Genomic DNA, 8,845 nt, shown 5'->3' on the forward strand with positions numbered 1-8,845 from the left:
GAGAACACCCTGGTTTAGAGTCAGCTTAGATATGTCGGTTTACAGTTGAAACATTCAAGATCCATTGTGAGTGGTGTTGAACGCTTCAACTGTCCTTATTGTTGGTAAGACGTGTCAAGTAAGTGAGTGTTGAGTCTGCCAGGACAAACGATACCCATCGGTTTCGTTTCCTAAGATATCCAGGAGTTTCTGATCGCGCCTGAAGTTAGATCATTTTGTCGCCCCGACATCAGAGAATCTGATGTTTGTAGTTTAATTAGTGTCAGTTATCTATTTAAGAAAGTCATTAATTTCCTGAACTATTCTGTCAACTGGTATAATCTCCAAGATCTAACGTCTCCCTGTGAATAGTTCCTTGTTCGCTGTAGGCCTGAGCTTGCAGAATTGTTGTTATCAACGTGTATATTCCACCTTTTCCTGGCAAGCTCAACCTCTGGTTAGATTATATGAATAGACATAGGAAATTACCCTGATCCGGAACACCGGAGTTCATAATTAAGTATACGGTGATCCAAAATGGTAGAGAAGGTATGTTGTTGGTAAGATCGACCTTTCTGGCATGATTATGGAGGCTCAAGCCGCCCAGCGGGGGCACGTATATACCTCTACACGAGGGAGAATCACGCATTCGTGACTCTTCTCCCACGTCTACAGGTACGTTCACGTGTGTTCCACGCCGCCATATTAACTCAGTTTAACTTAGTCGTTTTTGCGAATATCAGTGTTCATGTTTCAACATAGTACCTTCAGTGCCAATTAAGTCAAGTAAAGTAGAGCTCTAGCTATCGTCTGAACCGGTGCCAGACGTATGTTTTGTATAGTGAAGTTAAATATTCACGCATTCGTGACTCTTCTCCCACGTCTACAGACGCGGATGTGTTAGCCACTCTCCTGAAGGTCGATAGCTACCTATGGGCACCATGGCTCTTGAAGACTGTCTCTAAGGGCGCATTTAGAATCCCAGGACACGATCCCCGGGAAGCGCCCCCACCACTCTGCCAGTGTGTAACGAGTCAACCTCCCTGAGTGCACCTAGCGAGCGAGCCTTCAGCTTGGCGGTCGCTGTAAACAACTCTGGCCCACTGACTCGGTCATATGATCATGGTCTACCTACTGGTCTTGGTTATATGGATGGAGCCGTATTAATATCCATGCTTAGGGATGACTAGCAGAAATATAGTCATCCCAGGTTAAGTATTGAACCACTGAATGAGAGTTCAAGGTACCAGGTTGTTCCTTGCAAACTAACAGGAGGTATTGTATGTTACTATAATTGTGGAGTTAGTCCAGTGTGTTATGTATTCATCTGTAGTACCCATGAAAGAATAACCTGAGAGTATGATGTTCTAACCACGAATTGAGAAGGTAATTTGTTCCTTGTTAAAGTAAGACCTGCGGGTCCAGGGTTATTGACAGTGTGTAAGCATTTCTAAATCTTACTTGTCACAGAAATACTACAACAGTGTCCAACAAAGTAATGAATATTTGGAGGTGTTTAATGAGGTAATAAGTTCTTGAAGTGTTGGATGACTTAATAAGTTAATTTCGGTTATGTTTAGCCTGAGTGAATCTAAGATGCATCTTCTCCACTCACTGTATTAATAAATATTGAGTTAGTAATCTGAGTATCACCACTCTACTCCTTCTAAACATTGGTTCCCAGAAAATAATACTTACTCACGTGCCTAGACATCTACCACACTACCCAAAACCCTTCCATGAGTTCTGTTATATCATGAAAAGTCTGGGTGGTGGCAGCTACCCCTTGTAAGTATAAAAGGTGTTATACAAAGAATAACATGGTTCCCCAGACTAACCCATGTATAAGAAAGACATAAAACAAAGTATACTTCAGAAAGGTAAGAACATTGAAACTGAGAATACAATCTATATGAAAGGAAATGAAAAGAAAGAACCTTGACTTGGACAACATAAGTAGAGAAGCATAAGAGTTACTTATCTAAGAATATATGAGAATATAAGGTATATAGAGGTAAAGAACATATAAGAATATAAGTAAGAACATATAAGAATAAATATATATGTAAAGAATGGAAGGAGAATAAATATATTAAACAGGGTACTCATTGGAGGAATGCTACACAGAACAAATGAGTATATGAATAAATAGAATACTAACAGAAAACAGTAGCTGGATGGTAAATTATTGAAAAGAGAAAACTCGGCCCGTTACAATGGGTATCTGAAGTCTGCTGTTGATAAATTTACTTATGCAATAACTAGTAGTTTTAAGAAGAATACTTATACTAAAGGACTTTGTCAGATGTTGTTTGAATATAATATTGTAGATTTGTGTGTATCTTTGCCAAACAAAGTTTATTTGAAACCTTGGTTCATGGAGAGTGTATCTGTAAGAATTGATAAGCTAGAGTTTAAAAAAAAAGAGAATGTAATCCTTTTGAGTTACGGCAAATATTCCTTGAGAAAATATATGAGTACCATAAGGAAAATGTTATTCATATGTACTGTGATGGTTCAGTTAATGGGAATCGGGCCGGATGTGGCATTGTCTTTAGGGAATTTTTTGAATATGGTATTAGTGTTGAAGAAAGAATATCCAAGAGAATTGGGGATAGAAGTTCCAGCACCACTGCTGAACTTTATGTTATATATGTGGGACTTAAGAATGCCTTTGTGAGGAAAAAGACTGTTTTTGGGTTTGTTGACAGTCAAGGTGCTCTATTTGCTCTAAATTCTGAAGTGCCTCTTGATGATGATTTAGTTTTAAAATGTAAGAAGTGTATTCAGGACATAAAATCACTTGGATATGATGTTAGTTTTATGTGGATTCCATCCCATTGTGGTATTTATATGAATGAGGTTGCTAATGATTTAACTAAGCAAGGGTGTGGCAAAGAAATTGTAGAATACGATTGTATTTTGGGTATTAAAAGAATAAAATCTGGAATGGTAAAAACCCGACAGCAATGGGAAATGGACAATATTCGGAAAATTTTTAACAACGGCAGTAGTAGTTTGAAACATTATGTTCGAGTTTTGAATTCTACAAGTTCTACTTATGGTAAGGCTTCGGTTAAGTTTGATACATTTGTGGTGAGACTACGCTTTGGATACAAATATTATTGGCAATATATTGAAGGAACTGGTGGCATTCCTTGTAAACTGTGTGGCTATGTAAAGTCTCATACATTATATCATTACATTATGGAATGTAACTGTTTATCAGATTTTAGGGGTGATGGTATTACTGATATTACAGAGATGGTTTGTTATTTGATAAACAAAAATATGGTTAAGAATATTATGAAAAAATTCTGTAAGTTTAACATAAGATTATAGATTTTATGCATATCTTTTTGTTGTATACACATCTGATTTATGATTAGTAGAATGTTAAAGAGCTCTTGTTAAGACTAGTTTTGGGCGGGCTAACCAGCTCCTTTTGATGTAATTGCCAATAAATGTTTTGAATTTGAATTTGAATTTGACCCTTGATGGCGCTAAGTGAGTCTAACTGCCATTATTGGTGGGGAAGTAAAGACATGGCCTCCTCGAAGAGTTACTGCCATCTAAACCATCAATGGGGTTTACACTCGTTGTACTGATCATGGTTGAAGAATGAATAGCACCATCAATTTTCTTTCGCTTATCGACCAAGTGGGAAGTATTATCTTCACTGCTCGTACCCTCTCCATTCCTCCTTTCATTCTTCTTTTTGCTCTTCGCAACTTTAAACGGCTCTTGTTCTTCACATTCACTGCTGCTAGACAGCTCCAAATCCGTCAACAGTCCTCCAGCAGTACCCTGGGCTACATTGCTGTGAGTGCTGTATCCACCACCCAATTCCGTCATTTTAGTAAGCGACCTGCTCGTCGAAGCTCTTCCGCCAGCCATGACCGTACGTGTCCAGCCAGGGAGGTGTAGGAGAGCGACCTGCACGTCCGACCAGTACGGCCAGCGTTCCAGAAGTGATTTCCTGACAAGGACCCTCTATAGGTATACGTTGAGATTTTGGATATAAGGAGTTTGACATGTTCTTTCAGGAGATTAATGGCTTTCTTGAATAGACAATTGACACTAACTAAACTACAAACATCAGATTCTCTGATGTTTGGGCATCAAAATGATCTAATTTCAGTAGTATTCAGAAACTCCTGGCTTTCCCCAGGGACGCTATCACGGGATGCCATTCGTACTGGCAGACTCGACACTCACTTATTTGACAAGTGTTACCAACAATAAAGAAGGTTGAAGCTTTCAACATCACTCACAAAGGATCTTGAATGCTTTAACTGTATTGAGACATATCTAAGTGGACTCAAAACAATGGTGTCCTCTCTCACATTTAAATTCACTTTATAGAGAGGTTGGTGTCAGGAAGTCAGAGAAAATGAACGGCACCCAAGCTTGGGAGCGATGAGAAAACGGATGCCTTAGATGGGAGACTCAATAAAGAAGGCATAGTTACATGTTTTGTGGGCTATTGAGCGCAATATGAATCGTCTGATTCTCCTTTAACTGACGTGTATGGCCGTGGTCATTACGCTAACACTGGTCAATAATATTCATAAAGAAAGAATGAAAAAAAAACGCACCAGCCACCCGCCCGAACAGCGGGCGATTAAGCAAATAAGTGGTTAAATAATAGTGATTTATGTTTGCTTGTTTTTAGATTACATGCTAATATAACAATGAAGTGTAAAGAATAATATAATGATTGGTTAGATAAATACCATTTAGTTATCTATACTTTTAGTTTTGTTGTATATGAGTTTGACGGTTTATCTACAAACATCTCTCGTCACAGACCCTTGTTGCACCAATTTAAAAGCAAGGTAATGTTATTATGCAATGTCCATTGCTTTAATCGCAACAACATTTTTGACATCGCTTCTCGGCCTTTTGGCTAAGATCAAAGTGTAGTATCTGTTCTTATCAGCTTAGTATCTGATACGATCCCCATGTGGGATCTTCGATATTAAACTGATTTTTGGATCTTGGCGAAGTGCTAGGGGCTTGCCCCACCTTTGCCGCGGATTGGCCCGGTATTGCAGTGACTCCGGGATCGGTCCACTCCCCAAGGGGAGAAATTAAATCATTTTATTATACATAACTTTTGAGTAAGATGGCGATGGACATAGTGTATTATAATCGCTGTACATAGTATAGTATGTCACTTTTACTTTTACTTTTATTCTCTTCGCCACTGATCGGCTTGTTAGCCGCTTGGGCGATCGGTCATGTCTCTGATTACTTTTCCTTTTCATTTATCTTCTTCACCAAAAGATCGGCTCGCTAGCCGCCCGGCGATCGGTCACGTCTCTATCACGCACTGTTGGCAAATACTGAGCAGGCACCGGCTCCTGAATGTACCTGAACCCGCTCCAGTGTTGGTCAAGTTTGTCTTGAAAGAGCTCACACTCGGTGCCGTCACAACACTCTCTGGTAGATTGTTCCAAGAGTTTACAACCCTCACTCCGAAAAAGTTTGCCCTCACAGTTTTCTGGACTTGCGGCTTCTTCAATCTTGAGTTGTGACCCCTTGTGAGGCGAGCGTCCGCCAGCTCCAAGTAAGAACACTCAACTGAGTAGTGCTCCCTGAGATGCTTATACACCTCAACTAGGTCCCCCCTTGCCCGTCTGTAGTATAAGCTAGGCAAGTTCAGGCGCTCCAATCTCTCAGGGTAGCTGTGGTGCCGAAGTGCAGGCACCAGTCTGGTGGCCCTCCTTTGGACATTTTCAACCAACTGACAGTCCCTAGCATATCTCGGGGACCAGATGGGGTGACAGTACTCCAGATGGGGAAGCACTTCACTCCTGAAGATCGTTACGAAGGACGGACCGTCTAGATATCTAATCGACCTTCTTATAAGACCCAATAATTTGTTTGCCTGATTTACCTTCTTCTCGCAATGGCCCGAGAACTTCAGCTCATTGTCAACATACACGCCTAGGTCCTTCTCACATACAGTCTCAACTAGTGCAGTTTCTTCATCCCGTTGGGACATATGATACGCCTCCTTACCGTTGGTACGCCCCAGGTCCATCCTCTTACACTTCGTGACATTGAATCTCAGCAGCCATTTCTTCGACCATTTCTGGAGCCCACAGAGGTCCTTCTGCAGCTCTTCACAGTCCGCTTAGTTCCTAATTTCCCGAAATAACTTGGCGTCATCGGCAAACATTTGTATGGAGGAGTGTACAACGTCAGGCATGTCATTTATGAAACAAACAAACAACAGCGGGCCCAATACACTGCCCTGTGGTACCCCACTTGTGACAGGTACAGATGACGATTTCGTGCCATTAATCACCACACACTGCTTGCGGTCATGTAGAAAGTCTTCTATCCACGCTAGGACATTTCCCCGAATTCAGGTACCCTTCCAGTTTGATTTTCAGCCTTTCGTGGGGTACACTGTCGAAAGTCTTGGCAAAATCTAGGTAAATAATGTCGATATTACCACCCCGTTCCAGAATATGGGTCAGACACAGGTGCGACCTTTTTCTGGGTTGCAAAAAAGCACGATGTAACTCCATTTATTCGGTCCTTGGGTGGTTACCATCTGAATTTGAATTGAATTGAATCAGATTATTTAGCCAGAAAAAAACAGATACAGAGTGGATAATAATAACAATATTAACATGGCTGAGCCAGTTGAGAACCTGAGCTCTCTTTTTAGACACCTGATACATACTCTACATTTATCTCAAGGAAGTATTATGTAACATTTAGTATCATCTGGAATAGTACAATAGGATGGTGGTAATAAGAACATCTTATAATGTTACCACGGTTATCACTTCAATATTTATTAATTTTATTTATTTATTATTTTTTATTTATATTGTTACGCCGTCTCTTAATTTACTTTAATATCCAAGGTTCTGGGCGTAACCCAAAAAAAAAGTGAAGTAAATTAAAAGGGAATAAAAATAAATAAAGTAAACCTTTAAGAATTTAATTAAATTAGATATTAACACAATAAAGAGCCTCGTAGGCTGTCACAACAAATTGATTCACTATCGAAACCTTTAAGACACAAATGATACGAAAACATCGAAACAGGATTACGTTAACACTGCATAAACATATAAATAACGAACACAAAAAATAACTATCGTGAAACAACACTGAATTACTTCAATGTAACTAAGCAAACACTGATGGACACATAAGAGACATAAATAGGTACTCGAATAGATATACCACATTGGTGGCGACAGGAACAACACAAATAAAATAAGTATAAGTAACAGGTGACGGATGTCACTCCAAAAAACGTGAACTGAATGACAAGGAGGACTGGACTGAACTCAGTCTACAGGTGGACTACTATATATAGGGTCGGCTCTGGCGCCAATGCGACCCACCTGTGAAACATGGGTCGTTTAACGATGCAGATGGTCGTTAGAGAAACAAAGAATGCTTGTTACAATACTAAATGAAGAAATAAGATGGGCTTCAACAAATAATAACAGTTAAAACCTTAACAGCACAGGGTAAGGTGACTAGATTATATAATGGTAAATATAACACATCATTACAGGAATAATATGGAACAACATGGAAGCATGTTATATAAAAAAATAGGAAAATACAACACAGTCATAACAATATATATATATATATATATATATATATATATATATATATATATATATATATATATATATATATATACATAAATTACAGTGGAATTGAAAAGCATAAGTATAATGGGGGAGCAGTACATCATAGGTTGTACAGTAATAAGGTTGAACAAGAGGACAGCTGTCGGAATTATGTGTAGTTGGCAACAAGAGATCGTGGGCCCTTAGTGCACCTGTGCCGTCCGGCAGACAGAGGTACAGCGACATCGTTTGCCAGCGTAAATAAAATGGGTCATTAATGCCTTCCTAAAGAAACTATCGACATGGGATCAGGTTTGTTCCACTCTACGATTTTTTTCCGATTTTTCCACCAAGTTTGATGAAAAAACGATTGTGCCGTTTCTGCTGTCGAGCACAGACACACGGCTATTCCTATACTATATTAGAGGGATTGTCGTGGTTGTTATAAACATGGTCGTGGTTATTATAATCATGATCGTGGTTATTATAATCACGGTCGTGGATGTTATAATCATGGTCGTGGTTGTTATAATCATAGTCGTGGTTGTTATAATAATGGTCGTGGTTGTTATGATCATAGTCGTGGTTGTTATAATCATGGTCGTGGTTGTTATAATCATGGTCGTGGTTATGATCATGGTCGTGGTTGTTATAATCATAGTCGTGGTTGTAATGATCATAGTCGTGGTTGTTATAATCATGGTCGTGGTTGTTATAATCATGGTCGTGGTTGTTATAATCATGGTCGTGGTTGTTGTGATCATAGTCGTGGTTGTTATAATCATGGTCGTGGTTGTTATAATCATAGTCGTGGTTGTTATAATCATGGTCGTAGGTGTAATAATCATAGTCGTGGTTGTTATAATCATAGTCGTGGTTGTTATGATCATAGTCGTGGTTGTTATAATCATGGTCGTGGTTGTTATGATCATGGTCGTGGTTATGAACATAGTCGTGGTTGCCATAATCATGGTCGTGGTTGTTATGATCATGGTCGTGGTTATAATCATGGTCGTGGTTGTTATAATCATGGTCGTGGTTGTTATAATCATGGTCCTGGTTGTTATAATCATGGTCGTGATTGTTACAATAAGGGTCGTACCTGAGACTAACACACCTAACCCCACACCTAATCTTTAATCTCAATAAACCCAGATTAACCTCACCTAATCAACAGGAATAGAGACTATTAGGATTGTACCACCAATACCGATACATTTCACACTGGATTAATAACAAAACATTTAATC

The 8,845-nt window shown here is 39.3% G+C and overlaps 1 non-coding gene across 1 annotated transcript; it reads left to right on the plus strand.

Moving 5' to 3' along the window:
• Nucleotides 1–4,868: 4,868 nt before the first annotated feature.
• Nucleotides 4,869–5,061, plus strand: LOC121861724. The gene has a single exon (XR_006088066.1). It is a non-coding gene; the product is annotated as a U2 spliceosomal RNA (small nuclear RNA).
• The last annotated feature ends 3,784 nt before the right edge of the window (nucleotides 5,062–8,845 follow it).

This window comes from Homarus americanus, unplaced genomic scaffold, assembly GCF_018991925.1.
Source record: "Homarus americanus isolate GMGI-L3 unplaced genomic scaffold, GMGI_Hamer_2.0 scaffold4598, whole genome shotgun sequence".
Taxonomy (NCBI): Eukaryota; Metazoa; Arthropoda; class Malacostraca; order Decapoda; family Nephropidae; genus Homarus; species Homarus americanus.